We start from the raw sequence: 19,508 nt of genomic DNA, 5'->3' as shown, positions 1-19,508 counted from the left end.
CATTTCACAGGTTTTGTGCAGCGACAAGAAGACATTTAGCTCCCACCTATACAGATAGACATGTTCTTGAGTCCATCAACCAGGCATTGACCCCACTCCTAGAATTCACAGATGCTCTGTCTGGTGAGTCTTATGTCAGTGTGTCTTACTTGAAGCCAGTACTACACCTGTTCAATACAGAGGTCATGAAACCTGATGATGGTGAAACAGAGCTCACCCAAACCATCAAAACAATAGTCATGGACTATCTGAATGAGACATATGATGACCTAGCCACATATGACCTCCTGGACATGGCCTCGTTGGTCGACCCTCGGTTTAAAACACATTACATCAAAGAGGAGGAGGTGGGCCACATAAAAGCAAGAGCTGTCTCAGAGATGGTCAATGAGGGACATGAAAACCCAGCACAGGGAGATGTTGCTGCTGCTTCACCACAAACTGCCAGGTAAAAAGTGAAAGTCACTGGGCATTTTTTCAAAAAACTTTCTCACTACAGGTCTTACAGAAATCCAGCTGGTAGAAAAGGAACTCAGTCTCCTGATGCTGACAGTGAATCCAGTCCACTGGACTTGGTGGAAGAGCCATCAAATAAACCCAAGCATTAAAAGCCTTCGGTTTGTTCAGGCCGGCTTGAGTCTGAAGCAGAAATGATCCTTTTAAACATTGTTTGATTAAAATTGTGATAATTATCATTAAAGCTAGAGACAGTAGACATACTTTTCTTTCTTGCTTGTAACTTGCAAGACAACTACCCCAACCTAAATGATAATGTGCTATATTTAGGCTAACAGTTATAATGCATATTGACTTTCGCAATTTTTTAAACATTTTTTTTCTTGCTCATGACTTGTAAGGCTTCACAGCTTCATTTTTTTGAGTTAATGTTATTTGTGAGTTCTGCTTCTGACAATAAATGAGAAACATTAAAGCCTTTGGTTTGTTTAGGCATTCTTGAGTCTGAAGCAGATATGCACCTTTTTAAACATGATTTGATGAACATTGTGATACTTATTGTTATCGAATGGACAAAAAGAATATAAATAATATAAAACTTTCAGTGTGACTGAAGTATGTTTTGAGTTGAATGATGTAAATGAATAGAAAGTTATAGGACATTATTTGGGTAGAGAAATATGATGACAGCTCTAGTGATGATGGCGCTTTGAAAATTATTTTTGTGATTATTGAAGAACTATGTAGAATACAGTGCATTCAGAACTACTACTACTACTTCTAAATTGGATTGAGTTGAGTTTTTTTTACCCCTCAACAATCTACACACATTAACCCATAATGACAAAGCAGACTGTTTTTTAGAAATGTTTGCAAATTAAATATCACATTTGCATAAGTATTCAGACCTTTTACTCAGTACTTTGTTGAAGCAACTTTGGCAGCGATTACAGCCTCAAGTCTTCTTGGGTGTGACTCTATTTGGGGAGTTTCTCCCATTCTTCTTTGCAGATACTCCCAAGCACTGTCAGGTTGGATGGGGAGGGTCGCTGCACAGCTATTTTCAGGTCTCTCCAGAGATGTTCGATCAGGTTCATGTCCGGGCTCTGGATGGGCCACTCAAGTTCATTCAGAGACTTGTCACGAAGCAACTCATGTGTTGTCTTGGTTGTGTGCTTAGGATCGTTGTCCTGTTGGAAGATAAACCTTCATCCCAGTCTGAGGTCCTGAGCGCTCTGGATCAGGTTTTCATCAAGGAACTCTCTGTACATTGCTCCGTTCATCTTTCCCTCGATCCTGACTAGTCTCCCAATCCCTGCCACTGAAAAACATCCTCACAGGATGATGCTGCCATCACCATGCTTCACCTGGTGCCAGGTCTCCTCCAGGTGTGATGCTTGGCATTCAGGCCAAGGAGTTCAATCTTGGTTTCATCAGACCACGGTATCTCGTTTCTCATGGTCTGAGAGTCCTTTAGGGGCCTTTTGGAAAACTCCAAGCAGGCTGTCATGTGCCTTTTACTGAGGAGTGGCTTCCGTCTGGCCACTCTACCATAAAGGCCTGATTGGTGGAGTGCTGCAGAGATGGTTGTCCTTCTGGAATGTTCACCCATCTCCACAGAGGAACACTGGGGCTCTTTCAGAGTGACCATCGGGTTCTTGGTCACCTCCCTGACCAAGGCCCTTCTCAAGGCCCGATTGCTCAGTTTGGCCGGGCAGTCAGCTCTAGGAAGAGTCTTGGTGGTTCCAAACGTCTTCCATTTAAGAATGATGGAGGCCACTGTGTTCTTGGGGACCTTCAATGCTGCAGACATTTTTTTAATACTTCCCCAGATCTGTGCCTTGACACAATCCTGTTTCGCAGCTCTACGGGTAATTGATTCAAGCTCATGGCTTGGTTTTTGCTCTGACATGCACTGTCAACTGTGGGACCTTATACAGACAGGTGTGTGCCTTTCCAAATCATGTCCAATCAAGTTAATTTACCACAGATGGACACCAATCAAGTTGTAGAAACATATCAAGGATGATCAATGGAAACAGGATGCACCGGAGCTCAATTTTGAGTCTCATAGCAAAGGGTGTGAATACATATGTAAAAAAATATATATTCTAAAAACCTGTTTTTGATTTGTCATCATGGGATATTGTGTGTTGATTAATGATTAAAAATATTGAATCCATTTTAGAATAAGGCTGTAAAGTAACAAAATGTGGGGAAAGTCAATGGGTCTGAATACTTTCCGAACTCACTGTATGTAGACCTACTGATAGCTAGCTTTTGGCTAAAAGTACATTTCCTGAAGAAAATGTGTGGTGCCAGCTTCTTTTGAAGTATGTGTGGTTTCGAAATATGTTATAGTCGTGGTAGTGTTGTGCGCCGCTCAATGGGACTCCAATCACGGCTGGTTGTGATACAGCCTGGAATCGAACCAGGGTCTGTAGTGATACCTCTAGCACTGAGATGCTGTGCCTTACACCGCTGCACCACTCGGGAGCCCCCTGAATGACTGTTTATAGTTGAAAAAGTAGATAGATGAAAAGATTGATTGAATGATTTGATTGGTTTATAGGATAGGACAGCCTGAACATTGGGTTGGTGTCGTCTCTAGCTTGAACTATTCAAGAGTTACAATTATTATTGTTATATGCTAATGTAACCTCATTTAGGTAGTAATAATTTATAGTGGAGACCAGAGCTAGTACGAACCAGAGCTAGCTAGCTATGCCCATGACCAGAGCTGGGGTCAGAGCTAGTGCGAACCAGAGCTAGCTAGCTATGCCCAGGACCAGAGCTGGGGTCAGAGCTAGTGCGAACCAGATCGGTAGTTGTGGTCAGTAGTTCTGTAGTTGTATTGCGGGTTCTTTGGACCCTACAGTATAGACATGGTCAGTACTTGTGTGGTTGTGGTCAGCATTTGTGCTTTGTGGTCATTAGTTGTGCGGTTCAGTAGTTTTGTGATCAGTAGTTGTGTGGTTGTAGTCAGTAGCTGTGTAGTTCATTGGCTGTGGTCAGTAGTTGTGGTCAGTCATTTGGTAAGTACAGTTGAAGTCAGAAGTTGTTTTTCAACCACTCCACAAATTTCTTGTTAACAAACTATAGTTTTGGCAAGTTGGTTAGGACATCTACTTTGTGCATGACACAAGTCATTTTTCCAACAGTTGTTTACAGACAGATTATTTCACTTAATATATGAATAGCTTTTTTGGAAAGTGGTCAACATTTCAGTTATTTATATAAAGTTACAAAAGCTGTTGATGCGGTTACTAAAACAGCAGAATATTATCAGAACATTTTTGTTCATCATTCAGATTTGAAAAGCAGAGAAGTAGAGGAAGATTTCATATGCTCTAACTTTTTGTCTAAGTTATTGGCCAAGTGGTCAAAGTAGAGGATTTGTGTCAAAAGTTGCATTTACAGTGTGTTGGAACTGATGATGTCACAATGGGGCCTTTAGAATTATGAGGATTTGCCATGAAAGTGGTTGGAGGACAAAAATAAGAACAATAAAAAAGTATAACTTAAAAAGTTGAAAATATATCAATAAATTGTAGGGAAGCACACTATTCCTGACCAATCTACACATTTTAAAGTTTGAAATTATTTTCTAGCTTAAACGGTGTAAGAGGAGAAGTGACCTAAATAATAATGGTAAAAGGTATGACGAAGATTTAAAGTTGAGACTTTTGCTTTGCAAGTCCCACCTAAAAACACTTCACTCTTGAAATGGAAGTCATAGAACGTTGGTTTTTAACTGCTGATGTGACTGTAAAACTGTTCTTTCCCCCCCATCTGTGTTTCCCACAGGTGTTCCGACACCGAGCTCGGAAATTCTGCGACACACCCTAAACATGCTGGTGCGAGAGAGGAAAATCTACCCAACACCTGAGGGCTACTTCATTGTCACTCCCCAGGCCTACTTTATCACCCCCAACCTCATCCGATCCAACAGCAAGTGGTACCACCTGGACGACCGGCAGCAGCAACAACAACAGCAGCAGTGTACCTCCCCACAGTCGGGCACCATCACGCCCTCCACCCCGGGCTGCACGAGGGAGAGGCCCAACCAGAAGAACCACGGTGACTCCTACAACACGTACCGCGATGATACACCCATTCCTCATGCCCCGGCTTACCAGAGGAAGTCTCCCAAGGAGCCTCGGGGAGAGCCCCCCTCCTACCCTGAGCCCCCTCCGGCTCCCGTTCAGACGTCACAGTTGCAAGAGCCTCTGATGGACAAGAGCAAGAGCAATGCCCCTTTCCCCTACAAGACTGACACGCTGACCAAAAAAAAGGAGGGCAGTGGTGGTGGCAGCAGTGCCGAGAAGCAATCAAAGAAATTTGGGCTGAAACTGTTCAGGCTGAGCTTCAAGAAAGACAAGCTGAGGCAGCTGGCCACGTTCTCGGCCCAGTTCCCCCCAGAGGAATGGCCCCTCCGCGATGAGGACGCGCCTGCCATCACCATCCCCCGCACTGTGGAGATGGAGATCATCCGGCGGATCAACCCAGACCTGACGGTGGAGAATGTGGCACGCCACACGGCCGTGATGAAGAGGCTGGAGGAGGAGCGCGCCCAGAGGAGAAAAGCAGGCAGCTCGGCTGAGCACAGTGCACGCAGCCGGAGGAGTCGTGGTCACCGTCGGGTGCCGCACGGCAAGTCCCGTTCACACAGCAAGGCTCGCGTCTCCCGGGGTGGCCCGTCCGAGAGTTCCAACCTGGACATGGCCATGGTGGACAGGGATTACAGCCGCTTCTTCAGCCACTCGCTGGTGCGCTCCCCTCGTGAGGCCATGTACACATTGGAGCGCAAACGAAGCGGCGGGACTTACATAGTCCACAGTAACCCCAACATCCCAGAGTCCCACTTCCCCGTCACCCCAGAGTGGGACGTGTCCGGAGAGTTGGCGAAAAGGAGGACAGAGATGCCTTTCCCCGAGCCCTCGCGCGGGACATCCAGCGGGAGAGTGCACCGAAGCCACAGTCAAACTCAAGAAGGAAGGAAGTCGCGCGACGAGATGCCCGATCAGGCTAAGGAGAGGTCCCGCTCCATGGATAACGCTTTGAGCCCTCTGGGCGGAATGAGCACCTCTTTGGGGATGTCAGAGGACTATGAGCGGAGTCCCGACGAGCGGAGTCATTACTACACAGATGATGGGACTTTGCGGGCCTCCCAGAAGTCGTCCCACTACTCAAGGATCATGTTCTCAGCTGCCAAGTTCAACTCTGAAATGTATGTGCCTGATCTGGGGAAGGGGAGCTTAGGGAAGGGGAGCTTGGACGAGTCTAGGATCCGAAGCCCACTGGAAAGGAACAAGAGCAGAGACAGCTTGCCGGCCTACAGTGATCTGAAGGGACTCTCGCCCAAGCCCTCGGCGGACGACTACTTCCAGTGCAATACGTCGAACGAAACAATCCTTACCGCCCCTTCACCTCTGTCAAAAGCAGACCACGACACGTTAACCTCGTCTGAGGGAATCCGGAAGGGCACTCTGGCTGATCGCCACACCCCTCACCTTACCTCGCCCCTCACAATGGAATACAAAGAGGACTCTTTGGCAAAGGGACAAAACGGCTCAAAACGGCCAACACCAAGCCAGACCCCAGAGCCCATGCCTAATGGACGTTTGATACAACACCAACACAACGTAGACCCTGGAGGGGGAGGCGGTGGTGGTGGGGCAGACAAGAGGAAGGAGATCTTCAGCAAGGACACTTTGTTCAAGCCTCCACACAACGCGTTGACTGCAGGCTACGTGGACGGCACCTACACCAAGTCGGGCACCCTGCGAAAGACCCCACACATCAAATCAGCCGATGTTCTTGACAATCTAGAGGCCCAGCAGCCTTCGAATTCAGCAGCTTCCCCCGCTTCCGCCCTGGGCCTCCAGGGCTCCGAGCCAGCGGTCCCGTCAGCCTCCGAGGCCGCCTTTGACTACTACAATGTGTCGGACGATGACGAGGAGGAGGTGGTGGTGGAGGAGGCCTCACGGGAGGAGTTAGTGGCGGCAGAGGTCAAAGGGCACGGGCAGGGTGAAGTTGGAACCATGCAGTGGCTTCTGGAGCGGGAGAAGGAGCGTGATCTGCAGCGCAAGTTTGAGACTAACCTCACGCTGCTCAGCCCCAAGGAGACAGAGAACAGTAGCAGCCAGAAGTCAGCACATTCGGCACGTCTGGATAGCATGGACAGCAGCAGTGTGACTGTAGACAGTGGATTCAACTCCCCAAGGTAAGCTGAACCCAGTTTGTCCACTACAGCAACCAGAGGGTTATGACCAAAGAATACACATAGAAAGTGGATATCATCACAGTCTGTCAAATGTAAACAGCTGGAGACAACTTGTAGTTTTTGGAGGTATGTTTCGTACACTCTGCTGCGGATTTGAGATCAAATGTTTTATATGAGGCGACAGTACAAAATGTCACCTTTTATTCGAGGGTATTTTCATACATATCTGTTTTACCGTTTAGATAATGAATGCACTTTATGTATCTAGTTCCTCCATTTGAAGGTGTCGTGAGTTTTTGGGCAAATTCACTTATAGTGTATTCAATTTAGTCAAACGTTTACTATACAAACACATTGGAAGGCACTTGTTGATCTCAAATACAAAATGCTGAAGGATAGAGCCAAATTAAAAGTTTTAGCTTTACTGTCCAAATAAATACTTATGTTTTTGACACGACATTGTTTTTTTATATATATTTTTATTGGACATATAAAGAAATACAAATTACAAATTGAACAGATACGTCCTTTTATCTCTACTTTTTGAAACACCTTCCTCCCTTTAACAACAAATGCAGCATACATTTTATTTTAATGTTTTATTTTATTGAACCTTTATTTAACCAGGTAGGCAAGTTGAGAACAAGTTCTCATTTACAATTACGACCTGGCCAAGATAAAGCAAAGCAGTTCGACACATACAACACAGAGTTACACATGGAATAAACAAACATACAGTCAATAATGCAGTATTTAATACAATACATTAACATTTTTTAAAACTAATTTACAATTGGAGATAATATATAATTATACATAAGCACACAAATACACAATGTGGATCCTGTTGGCCAAAATTCTTACTCTTGATCAATAGAGGGCAACTGTACAAAAAAAGGAAATTAAAGGCTGCCATCTCAAGTAAATGTTATCAGTAGAGCCTCTCGAAGTGTATTACATTTTTTCTAAGTGTAGAAAAGACATTAGATCTTTCAACCAAGATGATATAGTGGGAGGTTTGAAGGGTTTCCAGTAAAACAAGATCTGCAGACGGGCTATAAGGGAAGCAAAGGCTACAACGTCCGCTTTACTTTTAGTGAGACTAGGCAACAAAGATGGAACTCCAAATATACATTTGAAGTCGGAAGTTTACATACACTTAGGTTGGAGTCATTAAAACGTTTTTTTTTGTCTTATTGACAAAAAAATTTGTTTTGGCAAGTCAGTTGTGTCATGCACAAAGTAGATGTCCTACGTAATTTTTCCAACTATTGTTTACAGACAGATTATTCATTCACTGCATCACAATTCCAGTGGGTCAGAAGTTTACATACTTAAGTTAACAAGACTGTGCCTTTAAACGGGCTTAGAAAATTCCAGAAAATGATGTGATGGCTTTAGAAGCTGTTAGGCTAATTGACATCATTTGAATCAATTGGGGGTGTTACGTGTGGATGTATTTCAAGGCCTACCTTCAAACTCAGTGCCTCTTTGCTTGACATCATGGGAAAATCAAAATAAATCAGCCAAGACCTCAGAAAGAAATTGTAGACCTCCACAAGTCTGGTTCATCCTTGGGAGCAATTTCCAAATGCCTGAAGGTGCCACGTTCATCTGTACGAACAATAGTACGCAAGTATAAACACCATGGGACCACGCAGCCGTCATACCGCTCAGGAAGGAGACGTGTTCTGTCTGCTAGAGATGAATGTACTTTGGTGCGAAAAGTGCAAATCAATCCCAGGACAGCAGCAAAGGACCATGTGAAGATGCTGGAGGAAACCGGAACAAAAGTATCTTTATCCACAGTAAAACGAGTCCTATATCGACATAACCTGAAAGGCCTCTAAGCAAGGAAGAAGCCTCTGCTCCAAAACTGCCATAAAAAAAGCCAGACTACGGTTTGCAACTGCACATGGGGACAAAGCCCATACTTTTCGATGGAATATCCTCTGCTCCGATTAAATAAAAATAGAACTGTTTGGCCATAATGACCATTTTTATGTTTGGAGTAAAAAGCGGGAGGCTTGCAAGCCGAAGAACACCATCCCAACTGTGAAGCACAGGGGTGGCAGCATCATGTTGTGGGGGTGCTTTGCTGATGGAGGGACTGGTGCACTTCACAAAATAGATGGTATGATGAGGAAGGACAATAATGTGGATATATTGAAGCAACATCTCAAGACATCAGTCAGGAAGTTAAAGCTTGGTTGCAAATGTGTCTTCCAAATGGACAATGACCCCAAGCATACTTCCAAAGTTGTGGCAAATGGCTTAAGGACAACAAAGTAAAGGTATTGGAGTGGCCATCACAAAGCCCTGACCTCAATCCTATAGATAATATGTGGGCAGAACTGAGAAAGTGTGTGGGTGCGAGCAAGGATGCCTACAAACCTGACTCAGTTACACCAGCTCTGTCAGGAGGAATGGGCCAAAATTCACCCAACTCATTTTGGGAAGCTGGTGGAAGGCTACCCATAACATTTGACCCAAGTTAAACAATGTAAAGGCAATGCTACCAAATACTAAGTGAGTGTATGTAAACTTCTGACCCACTGGGAATGTGATGAAAAAAATAAATTAAATAAAAATCATTCTCTGTACTTTTATTCTGGCATTTCACATTCTTAAAATAAAGTGGGGATCCTAACAGACCTAAGAGGGGGCATTTTTACTGGGATTAAATGTCAGGAATTGTGAAACTGAGTTTAAATGTACTTGGCTAAGGTGTATGTTAGCTACACTTGAAGTCGGACGTTATTAGAGGACAAGGCTACAGGTCAGTATCTCAAATTTTAGAGAGAGTATTAAAACAGGATGACCAATACTCTGACAGCTTAGAATATTAATAAAACATGTGAGTTTGGTCCGCCGGAGAGAATGAACGTCTATCACATGTCATTCGTGTCTGGGAGGAATTTACCATGTTTTTCTTTGTTGTAATGAAGTCTGTACAAGACTTTGAACTGAATGAAACTTAACCGAGCACATGAGGATGTGGAGTTAACCCTAAGAAGGTCCTCCTCCCACCAGTCATCTGCCAGGTCAAGTTCAAGTTCACTACCCCAGTCTTGATTTAGTTTATTGGAGAGTGTTCAGAGGAAAGCACAATGTCATATAATCTAGAAATCAGACCTAAACGACTCCACCGGAGGGACAAAATCTCCTCTAGCAACGTCTTGGGAGGCAGTTTGAGGAAAGGTGGGAAAATGAGAGCGAACAAAGTTACGGGCTTGAAAATAGCGGAAAAGATTGAGAATTAGAAAAAAAGAATGAGCCAGATTAGGTTTAGCGATGAGATCATTAAAACTGTCAAACGTACCGTCTAAAAATACATCTTTGAAACAAACCAAACCACTCTCATGCCACAAAACCAAAAAAAGCCTGGTGGGGTTTGGAGGGTAAAAATAGGTGGTTGTTACAGGTGGGGCTTAGGAGAGAAGTTAAGGTCCCTGCCGAAGATGAGGCGGTGGGTGTCAAGATTAGGGAGGCTAAAAGAGATGTCATAAATCTAGTGTCATCCCAGTTAGGGGCGAAAAATTTGCAAGTACTACAGGGGTTTGGAAGAGGGTGCCACTAACTATTGTATAAGGATCTGAAATGATCTGTGAGGGTGAAAACTGTACTCGTTTGTGAATCACTATCGCTGTTCCCCTGACTTTTCCGTTAAACACGTGAATGAAACAACCTGTCCAACCCATGCTTTACGCAATCAAGTATGGTCATTTCTTGAAAAAAATGCAATATCAGTATCCAGGCTCTTCAGATGTGAAAATACCCTGGCACGCTTAATTTCCTCCCCCACAACCGCAAATGTTTCATGTCACCAGTCTGACTGGAAGCCCCAAGATACCATCCTGACTTGTTGTTGAACTTGACATTAATCTTCATAAGAGGAGAAGTCAAATGAAAAAGAAAGGAAAAGAGAGATTGAGAGAGGAGCAGCATAAAAAAATATATACAAATCCTCTAAAAAAGCAGAGCACAATAATCTTTGGATAAATGCCAACATAAAGCCCTCTCACCATCCCGAACATTCCAAACATACACAAAAATAAAATTATAGTACAATACACTTCAAAGAGAAAAAAAATGAAAACATACAAATCCTAAACTCGTCATTATTAACGAGACGAGTAGCAGGAATTCTCTTTTACTCAGCATCCGTTGATTACCCTACATCTCTGTGAGGTCAAACCAACCTAGGAAAGAAGATGCGATCGGTGGCATTTCAATGGCCATAAAATGTAGTCCACTAGGTGTCGCCACAGGGCAGAATAATGAGAAACATTTTAAATGAACCAGTAGGCTATGAAAAGTATCGCCCCCTGAATTGTTAAATTGTTAAACGTCCTAAGGAGGAAACAATAAATAAAAGTATACAAACGGACAACTAGTATTGTGGATATGTACAATTAAGCAAACAAACCGTGGGTCTAAACTCTTCAGGTAGTGCAACAAATAAACAACAAGAGTACAGTTGGAAGAGAGGAGTGATATTATTAGACTCTAATGTCGTAGTGGAGACAAAGAAAAAGGGAATGTAACTGAGGACCGTCTGTGACCAACATCACCAACTATGGCCAACGTAAGCCACGGCAGTTCAGAATGTCCATAAAAAAAAAGAGTAAAAAATACAATTAAAATAACGGTGGACAGGATCAGTGTCTAACTAGCTAGTAATATTAGTATCCAAAATGATCTAAAGGCTGCCAAACGGCAATGTAGGCTATAGATTGCCATTAGTGGTGCAGCAAGTTCAAAGCTTTCGCAAAAAGAAAGAAATCAAAAATGCTGCGCTTTTAAAAGTGATTGCCTTTGATTAAGAAACTGAACAAGATCAAATGGAAGTTTAAAGAGCAGTGAGACGGCGTAGTATGTAATTGTCAACAACACAAACGAGTTATGTGCTGCTTCAAACATACTTACTGTAGCCAGCAAGCTTTAGCATATTTTTTATTTTACCTTTATTTAACTAGGCAAGTCAGTTAAGAAAAAAATATTATATCCAATGACAGCCTAGGAACAGTGGGTTAACTGCCTTGTTCAGGGGCAGTACGACAGATTTGTACCTTGTCAGCTCGGGGATTCAATCTTACAACCTTTCGGTTACTAGTCCAACGCTCTAATCACTAGGCTACGCGGCAGGATTGTTTACCTTAGAAACGGATCAATACATGGCCCTAGATGTATACTTGCCAGTCAAAATTTTTAGAACACCTACTCATTCAAGGGTTTTTCTTTATTTTAACAATTTTCTACATTGTAGAATAAACTGACGACATCAACACTTTGAAATAACACATATGGAATCATGTAGTAACCAGAAAAGTGTTAAACAAATCAAAATATATTTTATATGGGAGATTCTTCAAAATAGCCACCCTTTTGCCTTGATGACAGCTTCGCACACTCTTGGCATTCTCCATACTAGCTTCCACGCAGTTGCCTGGAATGCATTTCAATTAACAGGTATGCCTTCTCAAAACTTAATTTGTGGAATTTTTTCCTTCATAATGCGTTTGAGCCAATCAGTTGTGTTGTGACAAGGTAGGGAGGGTATACAGAAGATAGGTAAAAGTCCATTATGGCAAGACCAACTCAAATAATCAAAGAGAAACGACAGTCCATTATTTTAGGACATGAAGGTCAGTTAATACGTAACATTTTGTTTTTAAATGTAAGTTTCTTCAAGTGCAGTTGCAAAAACCATCAATCGCTATGATGAAACTGGCTCTCTTGAGGACTGCCACAGGAAAGGAAGACCCAGAGTTACCTCTGCTCCAGATGATAGGTTCATTGGAGTTACCAGTGTCAGAAATTGCAGTCCAAATAAATGCTTCACAGTTAAAGTAACAGACACATCTCAACATCAACTGTTCAGAGGAGACTGCGTGAATCAGGCCTTCATTGTCTAATTGCTGCACAGAAACCACTACTAAAGGACACCAATAAGAAAAGAGACTTTCTTGGGCCAAGAAACACAAGCAATGGACATTAGACCGGTGGAAATCTGGTCTGGAGTCCAAATTTGAGATTTTTGGTTCCAACCGTCGTCTTTGTGAGATGCTGTGTGGGTGAAGGGATGATCGCTGCATGTGTATTTCCCACCATAAAGCATGGAGCATAAAGCATAGCCACATCGATTCAACAGAAATACTCATCATAAATGTAGATGATAATACAAGTTATACACATGGAATTATAGATATACCTCTCCTTAATGTAACCGCTGTGTCAGATTTAAAAACTTTACGGAAAAAGCACACCATGCAATAATCAGACGGCGCTCGGAACAATATTCAAATTAACCGCCATGTTGGAGTCAACATAAACCATAAATTACATGCTAAATATTCCCTTACCTTTGATATTCATCAGAATGCACTCCCAGGAATCCCAGGTCCACAATAAATGCTTGATTTGTTCAATAATGTCTGTTATTTATGTCCAATTAGCTACTTTTGTTTGCACGTTTGGTACAAAATCTTCAGAAAGTTGTATTACAGGTTGAAGAAACATTTCAAAGTAAGTACAGAATCAATCATTAGGATGTTTTTATCGTAAATCTTCAATAAAGTTCCAACCAGAGAATTCCTTTGTGTCTTGAGGAGGAATGGAACACAGGAAGATATCATGCAGTATGCGCATGACCTGGAACTGGCTCTCTGCCAGTAGTCTGATTCATTCCCCTCTTATTCAGTCCCACAACACAGTAGAAGCCTCATTCAAATTTCTATAGACCGTTGACATCTAGTGGAAGCCCTAGGAATGAGTCTTCATTCATATCGCAATGGGATTTCAATAGGGAATGGTTTGAAAATATACCAACCTCCGATTTCTCACTTCCTGTTTGGATTTCTTCTCAGGTTCTTGCCTGCCATATGAGTTCTGTTATACTCACAGACATCATTCAAACAGTTTCAGAAACGTCAGAGTGTGTTCTGTCCAATACTACTAATAATATGCATAAATTAGCAACTGAGACTGAGGAGCAGGCCGTTTACTCTGGGCACCTCTGGGCACCTTTCATCCAAGCTACTCAATAGTGCCCCTGCAGCCATAAGAAGTTTAACAAGTCACAAAATAAGTTGTATGGACTCTTATGTGCATTAATAGTGGTTAACATGATTTTTGAATGACTACCTCATCTACAATTATCTGTAAGGTCCCTGAAACACAGATTCAACAAGAAAGAGCAGGGAGGTCTTCTAATGCCTTGCAAAAAAAGGCACCTGATAGATGGGTAAATAAACAAGATTTTGAATATCCCTTTGAGCATAGTGAAGTTATTAATTACACTTTGGATGGTGTGTCAATACATCCAGTCACTACAAATGTACAGGTGACTCAGTTGCTGGAGAGGAAGGAAACCGCTCAGGGATTTCATCATGAGGCCAATGGTGACTTTAAAACAGTTACAGAGTTTAAAGGCTGTGATAGGAGAAACTGACGATGGAACAACAATATTGTAGTTATTCACACATATGATACAGCACACTGGCTGGCTCGTAGGTGTATGTGTGTCTGTGGGTCTGGAAGAAAAGTGTGTGGCAATGCACTGCCATTGGTGCACAGCACGTTGGCTGTGCCAAAATGAATTGACAACCCAAATCATTGCCCAGGCCAGATAGAAATGTGTCACGGGCTGGATCTGGCCAGCGGGCCTTGTGTTTGACACACAGGGGTTGAGATAGTCAAATTTCAAATGTACACATTACCTTGAAAGAAGTATTTGGTCAAGGAGAGACTGCAATCCATGCTTTAGTTTATATAAACTAGCCACCAACCGCTAATATTATTCTAACCAAAAACACAATGTCCCCAAGTTAGCATGATTTAAATTGCATGCCCAAATCCTCCCCAAGTAACTTTCAACTAAGTCATAAAACTACACAATCAAATTTTTGGTTAGAAAATGAAAAGCTGTTGGTGGCAGTGGCTAGTTTACTTCCCACTTACTGTAAGTCTCTGTTGTCCCCATCCTCTAATTCTCTTTCTGTCCTCTCCTTCTCTTTACTCCACGGATGTGTCTCCGTCTCACTGTCGTGACAGGACACGTGAAAGCCTGGCTTCCAACACGTCGAGCATCATGGAGAGCAATAGACGACAGAATCCAGCATTGAGTCCGGGCCACATGGGCACCACCAGCATTGGTCCGCCTTTCAGCTTTCGCACCATCCCAGAACCCCCCCCCATACCGCACAGCCTGAGAAACTGCAGAAGTCTTCAACCTGCCTGGCATCCATCACCAGCGTCTGACCTGACATACAGACAGACATACATCAAGGCCTGAAATGGAGGACGTGGATGATTAAGGTTATGGTAGGGACCATTGGGGGTAATAGGGGGGGGGGGGGGTGGAGAAGGCAGAAGTTGGGTCACGTTGTGCGCCCACCTTCTCCTCACCCATCCACACACACATGTCCACCCTCCCTCACCCAACCCCCAGAAAATCCAACTACTACTGGGACTGTTAACCACACAGGCATGGCTTCCAGAGACTGTTTCCACAGCTTCAAAACTTCACTGCAAAAAAACAAACAAACAAACAAACAAAATGACAACCACAAAATAAAGAAACTATCCTGACCTTGATTCATTTTGTCTCCCATTGCAAGAGAGCCAATCAGGAATGATCTTGATTTGGATTATATCGACTTTAATTTTGTTTTTGGGACAGATTTCCAGATTCCTCAATGTTGGTATTAGAGAAATGTAGTCACATTTGGGAAAATCTATACTTTTACGTGTTATTTCCAATCTATGTCCAATGAAATGTTTTCTATCAAGAATTATAAATAATTTATCAGGAGAATTATCTTATTTGTATGTTGATGTTGATGCACAGTATTAAAAATGATGAAGGAAGAGATAAGGAGGTGGAAAGGCAAAATGTCAGAGGTTCCAATTTGTGTAGTGCAAAGCAAAATAGGCTATTGTAGTTCTATCCATACAGTATAATTTATTCATAAGTACAATAATGTATACTCAAAACTTTTTTTATATTTAAGTGACTGAAACGAAATCATTCAAATGAATAATGACAATTTAGTAAGGGAAACGGTTGTTTTACATTGTTAGTTGAATTATTAAGTTTCCATCCTGGAGCACTAATGTGCCTTTTCTGTGGTATTTATGACTAAATAAAAAAAAGATTGAAAAAATTCTTTATCCAACACATAATCTCAGGTCATAAGAATTTATTCTCTTGAACACACGCACACACACACACACTCTGTGATCTTGTTGGTGGTGTGTGAGGAGTTTGCCTTGCTGATCAGTGGCTCTCTGAGTGTTGTAATTGGTTTGAAAGGACTTGACTTTTCTGTTTGTTTCAGATGTGTTTGCCTTTTCACTACATGTTTGCCAGAGTGTGCATAGATGGACCATAAAATGGTAGCATCGGGTGCAAATTGTAACTATATATCCCAGGGGTATAGGACAGACAAACACCTTGTTTCCCTAAACATGTTTATCACTATCATTGCCAGAGCCATCAAGGCATTTATACAACTTATGTCTGCGGTATTTCTCCTTAAGTGTTGTTTTATGAAATTGACCAGCTACTAAATTGTCTTGCAAATTGCAAAATCTCACAAAAATATTAGAGCATGCGGAATAGCGATGGCTACCTTGCAAGAGAACAGTGAAGAGTTATTGCAGTCCTGCCTCTTTATTCACAATATTGTTTGTATCACAATACTGTAAGTATCGTGTTTTCGGAATTAGTTTTTCTTGTACAGGTGCTAAGATTTCTATATGAAACGCTCTATTCAATCCTTAATGCTGAAGATCTGCTTTTTAGCATGATTGACAATTAAAGGCAATGGTTTGAAAGGACTTTACTTTTCTGTAAATTGTCCTAAAACAAGTATCAAAGCTACATTAGGGGTTACGTTAATTACCCCCCACATGCAGAATTGCAATGTGCATTATTGAAGGAATTTAAATATTTATGATGCCCATAAAACACAGTAAGTTTATTAATCTTACATGATAGTGGTTAATTAATGAATTACACATCCAATTGTACAATTGTATTCACTTTTTACTTTGAAACTCTTTTTTTGAAGTTATGCAGTCTCCTCCCAGTGGTCAAAAATGTTGGTTGAAATGTGATTAAAGTTATGTCATATAACCTGATTACAACCAGATAAAGATACCTTTTTTCTTAACATCAAGATGCCTGGGAAAGACTGTATAACCGGAATACGAGGTAAAGGCGTCTTTTTATGCTAGCTAAAGAAAACTATAAAAACATCATTTTACAATCATTAGCTAATGACATCACAAATTATAACTATGACATCACAAAATCACAAAATGTGAACTTGACCTCAGTACAACCAGTTTAGCCTGATTGTAAGGCTAGAAGATTTAATTTTTGTCATGACAAAAATGTGTTCATTATAAAACAAGTGACATATCAATATGCCCATGAATGTCATACATCACAAAGGCTATGTCAACCACTAATCAATGTCTGGTAACTTTAGGCCAATGGATGATCAGGATCACACTTGATAAAAGATTATGTGAAATCCTAGAATATTATCGAGTTAATAACAGTGAGACGGAGTGGAGACAAAGGGAAAGATTAAATAATGGATAATGTAGATTAATCAGTGTAATCATAGATTTTGTTCACAGCCACCATATACAAAACTAGCTTGCTATTCAAGCCAGTTGCTGTGGCCATAGTTAGTTCGTTTTGTTTTTCTGATGTGTCTTTAGTATGATGTCTGCTATCAGAAATGGGACGGGAACAATTTCTGGCCTTTTGGTAGCCTGTTTGATTGACAGGAGTATTCCTTAATCATTTATTGATAGTCTTGCTCACCAAAGGCAGGACGCAACATTTAGAAAGTTATAGATAATGAGGGTGGTTTGTAAAAGTTTCTAACTGCTTACAAATAAATGTCGTGATGGGAGCAACAATCAGAAAATGTTTAAACATTACCTACATAATTTAGGATGATTAGCCCTGAAGGTCTAATGGGCATCTTATCTAACTAAAACATTAAGGTGAAACTGCTGGTAACTTGTCTAAAGACATTTATTTCATGGCTTATAAGCTATACTAGCCAAAGGTCATGAGATAATTATACTGTATGTCCTTTTATTTCAATTATTTTTAAAGAAGGGAATGCAATGCCACGTTCAAAGTTAGACATTTAGCAATGAAAATACATTTACAAGAGCCTATACTAAAGAACATCTACAAGTGATGCTTTTGGATTGTTGAAAATCTTTGAAGTCAGTAAGAAAACCAGATATTGGTTCAAATACCATTTGAAATCTCCCAAATACTTTGTGCTTTTGCATCAGCCTGCCTGGTGTGCCAGGAGGGTGCCGTTTGCACTTATGGGACTTTTGCAACAGGCAAACTCAATCAAGCACAACTAAGGTACTTGAAATGATGTTATCCTAGGTCTGAAGAACCTGGACCTCATGATTAGATTTCATTCAGTGAATGTGTGCCTCGAGTGATTTGACTATAGCCGGTACTCCATTTTGGGGTAAGCTATGCTTTTGGCCAAGGCATATTAGAGAGCTATACTGTACATCTGGCAAGTGAAGCTAATAAAGTACCTGCTAAAGGAAAGTCATGGGCGCAAGGATGACTGGATCCAGATTCCTACATTATTTTCACGTACAATGACAAAAAAAGTATGTGAACCCTTTGGATTTCTGCATAAATTTGACATAGAATTTTATCTGATCTTCATCGAAGTCACAACAAGTGACACAATGACACAGTGTTCTTAAACTAATAACACACAAATGATTGTATTTTTCTTGTCTATATTGAATACATAATTTAAACATTCGAAGTGTAGGTTGGAAAAAGTATGTGAACCCCTCGGCTAATGACTTCTCCAAAAGCTAATTGGAGTCAGGAGTCAACTAACCTGGAGTCGAATCAATGAGACGAGATTGGAGATTTTGGTTAGAGCTGCCCTGCCCCATAAAAAACACTCACAAAATTTGAGTTTGCTATTCACAAGAAGCATTGCCTGAATGTGAACCATGCCTCAACCAGAAGAGATCTCACAAGACCTAAGATTAAGAATTGTTTCCTTGCATGAAGCTGGAAAGGGTTACAAAAGTATCTCTAAAAGTCAGTGAGCATTCTGCGCTGTGTTATTGCAGTCATCTTTGCAGGATGGCCACTCCTAAGGAGTAGCAACAGTGCTGAAATGGAGAAATTTCAGCACTGTTGCTACTCCTTAGGAGTGGTCATCCTGCAAAGATGACTGCAATAACACAGCGCAGAAGGCTCACTGACTTTTAGAGATACTTTTGTAACCCTTTCCAGCTTCATGCAAGGAAACAATTCTTAATCTTAGGTCTTGTGAGATCTCTTCTGGTTGAGGCATGGTTCACATTCAGGCAATGCTTCTTGTGAATAGCAAACTCAAATTTTGTGAGTGTTTTTTATGGTAAGACAATTTGTCTATAAATGGAGAAATTTCAGCACTGTTGCTACTCCTTAGGAGTGGTCATCCTGCAAAGATGACTGCAATAACACAGCGCAGAAGGCTCACTGACTTTTAGAGATACTTTTGTAACCCTTTCCAGCTTCATGCAAGGAAACAATTCTTAATCTTAGGTCTTGTGAGATCTCTTCTGGTTGAGGCATGGTTCACATTCAGGCAATGCTTCTTGTGAATAGCAAACTCAAATTTTGTGAGTGTTTTTTATGGTAAGACAATTTGTCTATAAATGGAGAAATTTCAGCACTGTTGCTACTCCTTAGGAGTGGCCATCCTGCAAAGATGACTGCAATAACACAGCGCAGAATGCTCAATGAGGTTACAGT

The 19,508-nt window shown here is 41.6% G+C and overlaps 1 pseudogene; it reads left to right on the top strand.

The window, feature by feature from the left end:
* Positions 1-18,234, top strand: part of LOC124001847 — a 32,892-nt pseudogene extending 14,658 nt beyond the window's left edge.
* The last annotated feature ends 1,274 nt before the right edge of the window (positions 18,235-19,508 follow it).

This window comes from Oncorhynchus gorbuscha, linkage group LG17, assembly GCF_021184085.1.
Source record: "Oncorhynchus gorbuscha isolate QuinsamMale2020 ecotype Even-year linkage group LG17, OgorEven_v1.0, whole genome shotgun sequence".
In the NCBI taxonomy this organism is placed as follows: domain Eukaryota; kingdom Metazoa; phylum Chordata; class Actinopteri; order Salmoniformes; family Salmonidae; genus Oncorhynchus; species Oncorhynchus gorbuscha.
Note: the sequence above shows the minus strand (reverse complement) of the source record. Positions and strands in the feature narration are given on the sequence as shown.